Here is a 14,454-nt window from a genome sequence, read left to right on the forward strand (position 1 = left end):
TTGGGTTAAACTGACCATGAAGAGTACTAGGAGTAGCTCCATCCTCTGGGTCCTTGGTAAGCCCCAGAGCTGTCCCTCCCTCAGCCCTTGAACTGTGGCAATGAATGCAGATTGCTGGCAGTCAATGGGCTTCTTGCTCATTTTCCCCAGCCACTCATTCCATAGGCAAAGTCCCACCCCCACCCCCAAGCACAAGTCCTGTGGGAAGAACCATGTATAGGGGGCACTATTAGACTAGGGAACTTCCTCCATTTGCCTCCACAGCCATCTGTCCCCTCACAAGTGTCCTGGGAAGCAGTCAGTGTGATGACTGATACTTCTCAGACAAATGCTCTACTCCCACTCCATTGCAAGATTTAACATACCCATTTCTCCCCTGCCAATGCAAGACTGCTCCCCAAAGATAGCTTCCCTTTACTCCCACCCAGGTTTCCACTCTCAATGGCCCCTACATTCCCAAGGAGAGCAAAAATGAAATGGCTTGAGAGACTCTTTTCCTAGAGGCCAAAGCCCAGTCGGGATCCCCCCACCCCACACATATTTCTTTTACCCATCCTTGAATTCAGTGGGGTGGTGATCGGGAGGAAAGGCTTCATTTGTCGTCTTTCAGCTCTCAGGCTCAGCTAGACCCCCACTTCGGAACTTCTTCTATCCCTCTTTGCTCGTGTTAGAAATTCCCATTTCCGTTCCTGTACACATCTCTTGGCTCTGGAAAAGTGTCTAGCACGCTCACCCTCCTGCATCGTCCAGACACTGAACTTGGCTCCAGGCTCCCACTCTGCTTTCCGACCAGGAGCCTGCAGCCCAGACCAGGCAGCCCTTCCCGCCCCGCTCCCATTTCCTATAGGAGCGCACTCGCTCTCTCTGCGATCAGTTGAGCTTAAAGCTTGATTTGCCTACTGGCTAGTGAAGTTTAAAATCTGTGGGCGGGAGGGCAGGGGGTGGGACAGAGCACAGAAATAGCCGAGAACAGAAGAAAGCAGGTACTGGAGCTCAGGTTGGACTTTCCCCACTTTCAGGCTTCAGGGATCTTCTCGTGCCTCCAGTACTTGGGTGGATCAAAGGAATCAGCTCAACTTTTGGTTTCTTTTTCCCAGAAACGTCTCCAACGCTTTCTGTCAGAGCAGGCTGCCACAGTTGGCTCCTTGACCTGGCCATCCACCTCATCCTACAGGTGGCCCCAGTCAGGGACAAATTCCAGGCTCTCTATTGGGATTGAGGGAATGCTGCCTTCAGAACCCAAATTCTTTACAAAAATAGGAAGAACAGGAAAGTAAGGAAAGTAAGCCAGAAAACTGTCCTCTCCCAGCTCTGGTTACGGCTCCCAAGCTTCCTTGAATTTCTCAGCTATTCTGAATAACTGTAGGTGTTTCTGTTACCGGAGCTCTTGCTTCCTATTTGCCTAACCCATTGAATGAACCAATGAGCGAACGAACAGACGGACGAATACCTTTCCTCTGGTAATAACAAGCTATGTGGGGTTAAAATATCCAACTGAGAGGCAGCTGGGTGGTGCAGTGGATAGAGCACCGGCCCTGAAGTTAGGAGGACTCTGAGTTCAAATTCAGCCACAGATCAAACACTTGAAACTTACTAGCTGTGTGACCCAAAAAATCCAACTGACAACCAAAGATTTAACTTTTTCATCCAAAAAGGAAGGTGAATGAATTCGGTGATTTCTGGGGACCATTTTAAAGTCTGATATCCCATAATTTCAGTGAGTACGGTGACTTTGGGTATGTAACATTGTAAAGAATGGGGCTCTCTAAGTCTGGAGGTTGTCTTTTTGTCTCTGCATCCTAGGGATCTAGTCGGTCTGGGAGTTGCCAACTTTGAGATAGTAAACTTCTGCAGCCTCCTGGGTTTGCAGGATGGAGTTTGTGTTCGCCAATTGAAATCCTCTAACACCAGGAAAAGCTAAACGGCTGCTCAGTCTCTCAGCATCTTGCTACCGCAAAGCCAGTTAGCTAACCCCGACATTAACTAAAGCCCAACGGGTCCTAGTGCCCTCGTGATAAAAGGTCGCTCTGCCCCTCTTCTCGTTATCTCCCCCCCACAGGTGAGCTTATCTTTTTTTTTGTTTTACTTTCCAGTCTCTCTATATCTAGTGTACAATTGATAGTCAAATACATTCTGAAAGTATGATATCTCAGAATCCCTTTGTTTGACTCTGGCCTCCATCCTCAATTAATATTGAGGAAAATAAAGTCTCTTTTCTTTTAAGGAATAATTTCCTTTTTCTATATCTCGAACTGAGAGTGTTCAATAATGAAGCAAGTTCTAGTTGATGACATAAAAGTCTTTTTTTCCCCCTCCTCTTTCTCCTCCACTTTTAATCCAGTCTCCCAGTGGTGCACTGAATAGAGCTATGGGCAGGCAACTTGCCTTCTGGCCTGGGGCCGGAGACCTCACATCTGGCCTCCTGTGTTCCTGGCCTACTGAGCAAAGATGGAGGGGTTTTGGTTGCTGATCTGGGGTGTGGCTATGAGCCTCCAGCTGGACACAGTCTGTACTTGGCTCCACTCCCTTTTAGCCCAAGTGACACAGACCTTTCCTGAAATCCTTCTAAGTTAAGGTGGAAAATTGTTTCACTTCATCTTTTTGTAGATTCTGTCACTTTAGAACGTATTTAGAGGCTTGATTTATGGTTGTTTTTGAGGGAAACTAGGGAGAGCTCAGGCAACTTCCTGGCTTCTCTCTAACATCTTGGTTCTGCTCCAACAAGGGTCTTTTCAAAATAATTGATAAGAACAGGAAGCTGTTTCTGGCTAAACACTGTTTCCTTCTCACTGAGGCAGGACCTTGTTCTAGGAGAAAAGGAAAGAAAAGTTTTGGAGGGTGACAGGAGCATTTCCTCTCTTTATTAGGTCAAGGATTTTGTTTTTAGGCAATTAAAATCTTTATTGAAAACAAGATTTTCTCATACAACATTTTTACAAGAAAAAAATGAAACAACTGGAAATGTTCACAGAATTCAAACTGGTTTACTAAATGATAAATCAAGAATGTAGGAAAAGGAGTTCAACCAATTCCCAGATCTAGGATGCCATTATCAAATAAAGTATTATTGACAAAACAAAAGTATTTTAGAATTTTAAATGCAGGAAATCTATAAGCCAATAAAAACATGGAAAGAAAATCCTGACCAAACTAAAGCCAGAATGACCCTTAAAGTTTGAATGAGCCCCCTTTTAATAATTAAGCCTATAAAACTGTATTACTTGATATATTTCTCTGTGAACTTTTTGTGAAGTTCTGATTGAAAGGTATCATTTACAAATCTTTTGTCCTTTTTCAGCTCATCTACTCCTTTGGCACAGTTCTTAAAGATCACATCATCATCCCACCTTCTCTTTACTTTTAAGTTGGCATGGGGCTGAGAGGGACCAGTGAGATTAAGAGGAGGATTTCCCCTGAGGATATTATCCATCCAAATTCTTTCTTCTTCAGCCTTTTGTTCTGTCTTTTCTGGTCTGGTTCTTCAGCTCTTGGTTGTTGTTGTTGTTTTTCCCCCTAGTTCTTCCAGCAAAGCTGCAATGTCACCATCAATGCTTTCTTCCTCAAAATCCTCATCTTTATCTGTTAGGGGATCATCTGCATCAAGGTTGGCTGCAGGAATTTGGTCTGAGGTTTCTTAGACACAGAAGATTAGGTTGTATGCTCTCTAGTTGGATGATCTCTGTGTTTTTCTCTTGCAACAATTCTCTTTCTCTCTTCTAGTTCTCGAAGGAAATCACAGTTGCACACCTCTTCAGCAGCATCCTGAGTAGTTTGTCTGTATTTGATCTTTGTGTAAGAAGGTAGATCTCTGCTTGAATTTTGTTTGGAAAGCTGACTCAAATCACCTTCTCCTTTTCCTCTTCCACCTGTTGCAGGTTGAAATGTAGGCCCTATTATCCTCTTCAGCAGCACAAAGAAGCCAAGTTTGCATTTCCTCCATTTCTGACAGGAAAAGTGACTCCTAGGAAGGGTGGGCCTCTTATCTAAGTACTCAGGAAAAGTAGGTGGGAATTCAGACTTCTATTGTAATTCCTGCCTCCCCCAGCAACTGAAACAACAATTTGCTAGAAGGAAAGTTGACAGTTGGCCAAAATAACCTAAATAAGCCTGCTAACAGGAAGGCTATAAGAGGCTAAAACTATAAAGAGTGGAGAAAGTGCTAACTCATTTTGTGAATCAGAAGGAACTTTATCTGGGACTTCCCTAGATCAGTGAATTCACAAGTCCAGTCCCATATCCTACAATTCTGAAGCCTTGTTTTACAAGGCTGGCAGCTGAGTGAAGAGGACTGCTGTGGGGAGAAAGACAAGGCTTACTTCAGCTTCAATGCCACTAGACCCAAGGCAGTCAGGCTAACCTTGATACATATGGTTGTGGCTAGACAAAGAACTAGGTAATAAAATGTAACAGTAACAATGAGGTAGCTTTGCCTAGTGACAAAAAGTCTATTCATGGCAGGGTTTCATGAGAGGAATGTGGTTGCTGCAAGCGTTTGTTTGTTTTGTTCAGTTTATTTTTTTTTTCATGAAAGAGGTCCAGAAATTTATTTAAAAGCCAGTAAGAAAAATAAACAAGGAATTTTTTGTCTTTGTTTACCAAGAGACTAAAAAGTTGAGTGCCCTGAATCTCCTTCCAAGTCATGTCATTGCTGTCCAAGCAAAGAAGCCATGGGGTCATCTGGCCTCCTGCGTTTCATCCTGTATGCCTCCATTTCCTCTTCCGTAGGCTCTTGGACTTCATACATGCTATGGGAGGACCTCTTCCTCTCATATAGCTGCATTATCTCTTTGATGTGCAAGAGTTGGGCCTCCTCAGCATTTAATGCCTTTTTCAGTCTTTCATGTTTCTTCTTTTCTTCACCCTCAGTGTCAGAACTACTTTTCCTGTGTTTCTTCTTTTTCTTCTTCTTCTTCTCCTCTTTCTGTTTCTCTTAGTGGAGCTCCATTAGAGTTTTTGATCTGTCTGTTTGCTCTCCTCCCATGGCATCATCAGGAATAGATTCATCTGCATTAGCTATTTCCTTCTCAACCTCTCCAGTACATTAGGAAAACTTAATAAAGGAATGACAGCACTTGTACTCCCATCTACCTTCTTTCCAATAGGATCCTCAGATATGTGTATGATTGTTGATCGTGACATCCTCCTCATACTTAGAGCAGGCTATAGCTCATTCTTGTCCTTCAATGATTGTTCCATGTCTTGAATATTCCACATAGTCTTCTGTTTGAGCTAACAGTAACTCAGAAGGGGGAACATCCAGATGTTCTTGACCTCCATACTTCTCTAGGATGCTTTCTCTCTGTTGGTCTTTGAAATCATCTTTCTTGACTTTAAATGATTTATACAGCAACTCCAGTTTTGTTGGATCTGCTTGGAGATGCACTTCAGACCCTTTGTCATAAGCCTTCCAGGCAAACAACTGTGTTTGTGCCATTGAAATTGTATCTCCAGTGTATTGAACAAAATTGTCTCCTGCATAACTAACTTCATCAGGACCTTTTCCTGCATTGGCATATGGATTCTCTCGCATTGCTCTGGTTTTTGGATCATAGTAGGCAGAATTGGGATCTAAATTTCGCAAGTATTTAGCAATGTCTTCTTGAATCCTGAGATTAAGTACTGTAATTCGTCTGTTAGAGTCAAAATTTTGTCCAGGCATATCAATGTCATCTGCATACCTATCTTCATCCTCATCTTCACTGTTATGGTCTCTTTCCACAAGAGAATTTGGTTCTTTTTCTCCCCACTGGTGTTTTGAGGAATTGACTTGTTCCATTGATTTTCCTGAGGCTAATTCTTCCTGTAGCTTGTGAGCTTTCAGTATGTGTTTAGCCAGGTCAACTTTGGCATATTCTTCCACAATCTTCATATGTTCCTCTGAGTTATAGCCATTCCACCTATCTCTTTTACCATCATAGTCAAACATAAGCTGAGGCTGAATATGTTCATCTGGGGCTAAGTTAGTCCCTGTGAATTTGGCACCAACACACCTAAGTCTCTCAAAGCAGTCTTTTTTTGTGTGTGTGTCATAGCCCCACAATTTTCACATGCTCCTTTGCGGTATTTTGTAGTCACATTATTCTCTTTCACACCCATCTTATGCCATTCTCCAAATGAACTGTACTCTTTTTGTCAGGTTGGGGTCTTTGATGCTTCAGTGTGGGTCTTTTTGATGGATCTATAGACCATGGCACAGAGGAAATGTACTAAGGAATATGAGGATTGATATCTTTTCCTTTCTCATCTACTTCAGCTGGTGCATTACCTAGCTTTCTCTGTTGTTCTAGCTCCTTTTTCTTTCTCCAGTCTTCCCTTGTCATTTTCCTTGGCTCTTCCAAATCCATGTCATTTGATCCTTCCTGGGGATCAGTGTTTACTACTTCTGAAACAGCAGCCAACTGGGTCCTGATTATCTGGCAGTGCCCCTGCCTCCACCTAGAGGAAAACCCCAGAGGAATGAGCCCCAGACTATGATCCAGACAGACTTCTAAAGCAGTCTGTTTACTGCTGCAGGTATTTGTCCAAGTATATTTTGGACACCTAAGCAGGGCTTCTTTGCCTCTGCCATCACTTGAAAAAATGTTTTGAAGCTATACTTCTTAAACAATGCATTTATTGCCTAGTGCAAGATGCTGAATGCAACCCTAAGGATAGCACCCTCCTCCAAAAATCCCCACTCCAGTTCTTTCAGGAGTTTGCCTTTCCTCTATTTATATAGGAAAAAGTACCTCCCACAAAGGACGTCATGGAAGGGTGGGGTCTCTTATCCATGTACTCAGGAAGAGTAGGTGTGAACTTGGATTTCAATTGGAATCCACCCTCCCCTGCTCACCCAACCCAACAATTGAAACAATTTGCTAGAAAGAAAGTTGGCATTGGCCAAAAGAACCTAAGGAAGGTTGGTAACAAGATTAGCAGTGGTTAAAACTATAAAGTCCAGACAAAGTGCTAACTTGTCTTATAAATTAGAAGGAATTTCTTCATCTGGGGCTTCCCTAGATCAGTGAGTTCACAAGTTCAGTCTTTTCCCTAGAATTTTGAAGCCTTGTTTTACAAGGCTGGCAGCTGAATGAAGAGGGTTGTTGTGAGGAAAAAGGCAAGGCTTCATTCAGCTTCAACTCTATTAGACCATAGGCTGATAGCCCTAATGATAGAATGTTGATAAAGTTGCCCCCAGCCCCAATATTCTAACTTCCTTATGGGTTTCAATGAACAGTAGGCATGTCCTGATTTGACCACACAATCTGACTTTAACCACACCACAGGCCCCCAGACTCAATCATAGGCCTCACTGAACAACAGGTCCTCTGCCCCTGCCTAGGCACTGCCCCTCCCCCCCTAAATATTCTAACTTCCTCATATATGCCTCCTTAGAACAGCAATCATGTACACATGACGGGATCAATGAAGGAATTGATGGGATCACCTTCACAGAAACAGACGCATAGTACGATCTTACATAAATGTGTATGTGTTTATGCGTATACAGGTACATGTTCATAGACATCTATAGATATATGTTTATAGACATCTATAAATATGTGTGTATATGTATATATGTATGTATGTATACATGCTTAATTACAGCCTTCTTTCAGGTGGGAGGTGGGAAGGGAAAATAAAGTAAAAAGTATAAAGCAGAGAAGTAAAGAAAACCAATAAGAAAGCAAAGAAAAGCTGAGCAGCTTTGAAAATAATGTGTACTCTTTATTACATAGGTTTTCTTGAAATTGAAATTTATTGTTTTATAGGGAATCCTCTCTTACTCTCTGTTGTATACATGCAATATTTTTTCTTTTATCATTTTGTATTTAAGTTTAAATTAAAAAAATTACCAAAAAAATTGAGTCACTTAAGTGTATTCTATTGAAATAGGAACAAAAGCCAAGGTCACTTACGTTCTCTCTTTAAAAATTTCATTTATTTATTTATTTATTTTTAGTTTTCAACATTCACTTTTATAAGATTTTGAGTTCTAAATTCTCCCCTCCTTTCCTCCCCTTTCTTCTCCCCTCCCCAAGAGATCATGCAATCTGATATAGGATATACATGTACAATCGTATTAAATATATTTACATGTTATCCATGTTGTGCAAGAAGAATCGGAACAAAAGGGGAAAGCCATGAGAAAGAAAAACAAAACAAAAAAAGAGGGAAAATAGTATGCTTCAATCTGTATTCAGACTCCATAGTTCTTCCTCTGGATGTGGATAGCATTTTCCATCATGAGTCTTTTGGAATTGACTTAGATCATTGCATTGCTGAGAAGAATTAAGTCTATCAAAACTGGTCATTGCACAATGTTGCTGTTTCTGTGTACAATGTCCTTTTGGTTTTGCTCGCTTCACTCAACATCAGACTATACAAGTCTTTCCAGGTTTTTCTGAAATCTGCTTGCTCATCATTTTTTGTGGAACTATAGTATTCTATTACAGTCATATACCACAACTTGTTCAGTCATTCCCCAATTAATGGACATGTCCTCAATTTCCAATTCTTTGCTACCACTAAAAGAGCTGCCATACATATTTTTGTACATGTGGGTCTTTTTCCCATTTTTATGACCTCTTTGGGATATAGATCTAGAAGTGGTATTGCTGAATCAAAGAGTATGCACAGTTTTATAGCCCTTTGGGCATAGTTCCAGATTGCTCTCCAGAATGGTTGGATCAGTTCACAACTCCACCAACAATACATTAGTGTTCCAATTTTCCCACATATTCTCCAACATTTATTATTTTCCTGTTTTGTCATGTTAACCAATCTGATAACTGTGGAACCTGAGATTTGGATTTCTCTAATCAATAGTGATTTAGAACATTTTTTTTTCACATGACTTTAGATAGTTTTAATTTCTTAATCTGAAAACTGCCTGTTCATATCCTTTGGCCATTTCTCAACTGGGTAATGACTTGTATTCTTATGGATTTGACTCAGTTCTCTGTATATTATAGAGATGAGGCCTTTACCAGAGACACTGGCTGTAAAAATTATTTCCCAGCTTTATACTTCCATTCTAATCTTGGGTATATTGGCTTTGTTTGTCCAAAAACTTTTAAATTTAATGTAATCAAAATTATCCATTTTTCATTTCATAATGTTCTCTATCTCTTGTTTGGTCATGAATTCTTCTGTTCTGCGTAGATCTGACAGGTAAACTGTTCCTTGCTCTCCTAATTTGCTTATATCATCCTTTATGTCTAAATCATGTATATGGTGTAAGATGTTGGTCTATGCCTAGTTTCTGCCATAATATTTTCCAGTTTTCCCAGTAGTTTTTGTCAAATGGTGAGCTCCTGTCCCAGAAGCTAGTCTTTGGGTTTATCAAACAGTGGATCACTATAGTCATTGACTACTGTGTCTTGTGTATCTAACCTACTCCACTGATCCACCACTATTTTTCAGCTACTACCAAGTAGTTTTGATGATTACTGCTTTATAATACAGTTTTAGATCTAGCATGGCTAGGCCACCCTCCCTTGCGTTTCTTATCACTAGTTCTCTTGATATTCTGGACCTTTTGTTCTTCCTTATGAGTTTTATTATTTTTTCTAGCTCTATTAAATAATTTTTGGTAGTTTGATATGGCACTGAATAAGTAAATTAATTTAGGTAGAATTGTCATTTTTATTATATTAGCTTGGCCTACCTATGGGTTGCTCACATTCTCCTGGGGGTCACATTCTCTTGCCAGGTGGGAGGAATGCAAAGATAAGGAATGATGAATTTCAGGAGGAAGAGTGCCTTGCCATCTTAGGACCAGCAGCTTAGAGTCTAGTGGCATTGAAGCTGAAGGAAGTCTTGTCTTTTTCCCCACACCAGCCCTCTTCATTCAGCAGCCAGCCTTGTAAAACAAGGCTTTAGAATTGTAGGGATGGAACTGCACTTGTGAATTCATTGATCCCAGATGAAGAAATTTCTCCTAACTAATAAGATGAGTTAGCACCTTCTCTGTACTTTATAGTTTCATCCTCATAAACTTTCTGTTACTCAACTGTTTAGGTTCTTTTGGCCAATTCAACTTTCCTACTATCAAATTGTTGTTTTAGTTGGGGGGCAGGGTGAGATTCTGTTGCCCGCAACCAGATTGTACACTGAACAGAGAGGCGTGGAATAACTTGAGACATGGGCTAGGCAGAGCAGAATTACTGACTCAGTTTATTCATCTGAGGATACAGGATATACAGAGAAAATCTAGCCTAACTTCAAAGAGTCCTCCCCGTGAGATACTCCCCAGAACACCTGCTGAGGATGTGATAACATGAATTTCCTCGTTACCAGGGTTCCTAGATTTGGTTGTATATTCCAAGGTTTTCCCAGGCACCTTGGCGCCACCTGCATAGAGGAGTGAATGTGTAAATCTAAGGTTCAAAGAGTGAGAAGGAATGTCTCAGGGACCTCCTAATCAGGAAGGGATTGGAGAGCCATAGCACTTAATCATTGAGCCCTTTCGGGTAAAAGCCTAGGCAGAAGTCAAACTCTGCCTTGGATCTTAAACCCTTATCAGACTCTTAAGATCGGCCCTCAACAAAATCCCAGTTGAAGTCTGAGTCCACACCTACTCTTCCTGAGTACTTAGGTAAGAGGCTCTACCTTTCCATGATGTCCTTTGTGGGAGGTCTTTTTTCGTATATAAATGGAGGGAATGCAGACTCCTACAAGAAAGAACTGGTTAAAGGTGTGAGGATTTTTGAAAGAGGTTGCTATCTATCCTTAGGTTTGAATTCAGTGTCTTGCCTTTAGTGATAAATGCATCCATCTTTGAAGGAGTGTGACACTTCAAAACATTGGGGAAAAAAACCCCAATAGATTGTCAAAGGGGAAGAAAACTGTGTTAAGGCAAGTTGGAACTGCTCCTACTTCCACTGGCAGGGCTGTGGCTACCGCCACTTCCAAGATGGCAACATCTCTGGGCTCCAATACCTAACACAGGCAGAACTGGGAGGACTCGGACTTCTGTATTCTATGTCAGATGTGCCTCAGAGAAAACCCCTACATCCAGATGACCAAAGAAAAATATGGAAAAGAATGCAAAATTTGTGCCAAGCCGTTCACAATGTTCCACTGGTGTCCTGGTTTTTGCATGTGTTTTAAGAAGACTGAAGTGTGCCAAACCTGCAGCAAGCTAAAAAATGTATGTCAGACCTGCCCTTTAGACCTAGAATATGGCTTACCTATTCAGGTCCATGATGCAGGACTATCCTTTAAGGATGATATGCCTAAGTCCGATGTGAACAAAGAATGCTACACCCAGAATGCTGAACGAGAGATTTCTAACTCTGATGGAAGTCGACTAGTTGGTGTTCTAGGGAAAGCTACAACTACAGGTGACATGCTGCTCAAATTGGCTCAGATGACTCCTTACTACAAATGCAATCGTCCTCACATTTGTTCCTTTTGGGTGAAAGGAGAACGCAAAAGAGGAGAGGAATGAGAAGCCTACAGACCCAGACGATCCTCTTGCTGATCAGAACATCAAAGATAGCTACTATGGTATTAATGATCCCCTGGCAGATAAGCTTCTAAGGCAGGCTTCAACAATGCCTCACCTGGCCCCTCCAGATGATAAGACCATTACCACTCTATATGTTGGTGGCCTGGGATATACAATCAGTGGGAAGGATCTCAGAAATCACTTTTACCAGTTTGATGAGATCTGAACGATAACAGTTAAACAGAGGCAGCAGTGCAATTTCATCCAGTTTGCTACAATGCAAGCTGCAGAGATGGCTGCCAAGAAGTCCTTCAACAAACTGATTGTAAATGGACACAGGCTTCATGTGAAATGGGGAAGATCTCAGGTGACCAGAGGAAAAGAAAAGGAAAAAGAAGGAACTATAGACTCTGGAATTAAGTTGGTGCCTGTCCCAGGACTTCCTGCAGCTCTTCCTTCTCCTCCAGCAGCTGAAGAAGAAGTCTGTACCAATTATTTTAATCTCCCTCCCAGTGTTCCTCCAGTAGTGTTGAATATTGCCCTGCCCTCCTTGTGGGATTGTACCTGCTCACCCACCAGGTTTTTGGATCACACATGTTCAACCTAATGGCACCACTACCTCACTTCACTGGAAACTCCAGGACCCATCCACTATCCTTGTCAGGATCCCATGAGGATGGGGGCTCATGCAGGAAAGCCCAGCAGTCCCTAACATCCTGCTACAGTGGCTGGGCTCTGAGGAATAAAGAAGCTTTTGAAATGGAACAAATAAATCTTTGAGTAATTTTGTTTTCCTTTAAGTTTCCATGGTAGCACATAACATACTGCTAAACTGATATTCACAAAAATGGTCACTGGTGTAACAATGTCCTTTGCTTCTTAACCATACAGGAAAAAAGAGGGTCAGGGTGAGTGTGGAGCTTCTGGGAACTTTTAAGGGAGTTGTAATTTTCATTTTGTATTTTTGTATGCAAATTTTGTACATTTGTATGTATTTTTCTGTGTGTTTGGGGTTTCACAAACTTTGACCTGGAGTGAAAGCAATTGTTTGACAATATTTTTAAAATAATTCTTTTTCTAGTAGTAGTCATTAAGAAGAGTCAGTAAGTATTATTTCCCTATTACCCAAGGTTGAAATTTGAAAATCAAACACCCCTAGATACTTTCTTTCATCTTTTGTCCTCCTTTTGTTAAAGGAAACTCTGCTAAGGAAACCAAACCAACTTCTTTTCAGTCTTAAGAAAACTCTTGTTTATGCTCTGCCATCCAAAGTGACCCTTCTCTTCATAAAACTTTGGGGCCTGAATTGCAAACTCATGCCTTCTTCTGTGAGAGAGATGTTAATCTTTCTTTTTTTTTTCTTAATATAAATTTATTTCTTTTTAGTTTTCAATATTCACTTCCACAAGTTTTTGAGTTCCAAATTTCTCACCCCTCCCCCCACCCCAAGATGGCATGCATTCTGAATACCCCTTCCCCTGTCTGCCTTCTCTTCTATCTCTCCCCCCTCCCTTCTCTTATCCCCTTCCCCTTCTATTTTCCTGTAGAGCAGGATAGACTTCTGTACCCCATTTCCTGTATTTCTTAGTTCCCAGTTGCATGTGAAAACATTTTTTTTAAACATGTGTTTTTAAAACATTGAGTTCCAAATTTTCTCCCTTCCTCCCTCCCCACCCACCCTCATTGAAAAGGCAAGCAACTCAATATAGGTTGTACATGTGCAGTTATGCAAAACACTTCCTTAGTAGACATGTTGTGAAAAACTGACTCTATTTCCCTTAATACTATCCTGCCCTCCCATTTATTCTATTCTTTCTTTTGACCCTGTCCCTCCTCAGAAGTATTTGCTTCTGATTACCCTCTTTCCCAATCTGCCCTCCTCTCTATCACCCCCTGCTCTCTTGTCCCCTTCTCCCCCTATTTTCCTGTAGGGTAAGACAGATTTCCATACCCAATTGAATGTGTATGTTATTCTCCTTAAGCCAAATCCTATGAGAATAAGATTCCCTCATTCCCTCTCACCTTCCCCTGTTTCCCCTCCACTGTGAGAGACTTTTTTTTGTGAGATAATTTACCCCATTCTACCTCTCCCTTTCTTCTCCGAGTATCATCCTCTCTCATCCCTTAATTTTATTCTCCAGATATGACCCCTTAATCTTCAACTCACCCTGTGCCCTCTATCTATCTATCTATCTATATATACATACATACATTTTTTCCTTCAACTACCCTAATACTGACAAAGTTCTCATGAGTTACAAATATCATCTTTCCATGCAGGAATGTAAACAGTTCAATCTTAATAAGTCTCTTATGATTTCTCTTTCCTGTTTACCTCTTCATGTTCCACTGGAGTCCTGTATTTGAAAGTCAAATTTTCTATTCAGCTCTGGTCTTTTCATCAAGAATGCTGGAAAGTCCTCTATTTCACTGAATGACCTTTTTTCCCCCTGAAGGATTATACTCAGTTTTGCTGGGTAGGTGATTCTTGGTTGTAATCCTATCTTCTTTGCCCTCCGGAATACTATATTCCATGCCCTGAGGTCCTTTAATGTAGAAGCTGCTAAATCTTGTGTTATCCTGATTGTGTTTCCACAGTACTTGAATTGTTTCCTTCTGGCAGCTTGTAATATTTTCTCCTTGACCTGGGAACTCTGGAATTTGGCTACATATTCCTAGGAGTTTTCCTTTGGGGATCTCTTTCAGGAGGAGATTGTGGATTCTTTCAATTTCTATTTTGCCCTCTGGTTCTAAATATCAGGCAGTTTTCCTTGATAATTTCTTGAAAGATGATGTCTAGGCTCTTTTTTTGATCATGGCTTTCAGATAGTCCAATAATTTTTAAATTTCTCTCCTGGATCTATTTTCCAGGTCAGTTGTTTTTCCAATGAGATATTTCACATTGTTTTCTAATTTTTCATTCTTTTGGATTTGTTTTACAGTGTCTTGATTTCTCATAAAATCACTGCCTTCCAATTGCTCTATTCTAATTTTTAAGGAAGTTTTCTTCAGTAAGCTTT

The 14,454-nt window shown here is 41.0% G+C and overlaps 3 pseudogenes; 1 reads left to right on the forward strand and 2 right to left on the reverse strand.

Moving 5' to 3' along the window:
• Positions 1–3,217: 3,217 nt before the first annotated feature.
• Positions 3,218–4,641, reverse strand: LOC110199357 (protein CWC15 homolog A pseudogene; annotated as a pseudogene).
• A 1-nt stretch (position 4,642) lies between these two features.
• On the reverse strand, positions 4,643–8,087 carry LOC110199323 (pre-mRNA-splicing factor SLU7 pseudogene; annotated as a pseudogene).
• A 2,810-nt stretch (positions 8,088–10,897) lies between these two features.
• LOC110199322 (pre-mRNA-splicing factor RBM22 pseudogene) lies at positions 10,898–12,146 on the forward strand (annotated as a pseudogene).
• The last annotated feature ends 2,308 nt before the right edge of the window (positions 12,147–14,454 follow it).

This window comes from Phascolarctos cinereus, unplaced genomic scaffold, assembly GCF_003287225.1.
Source record: "Phascolarctos cinereus isolate Bilbo 61053 unplaced genomic scaffold, phaCin_HiC Scaffold_5;HRSCAF=322, whole genome shotgun sequence".
NCBI lineage: Eukaryota > Metazoa > Chordata > Mammalia > Diprotodontia > Phascolarctidae > Phascolarctos > Phascolarctos cinereus.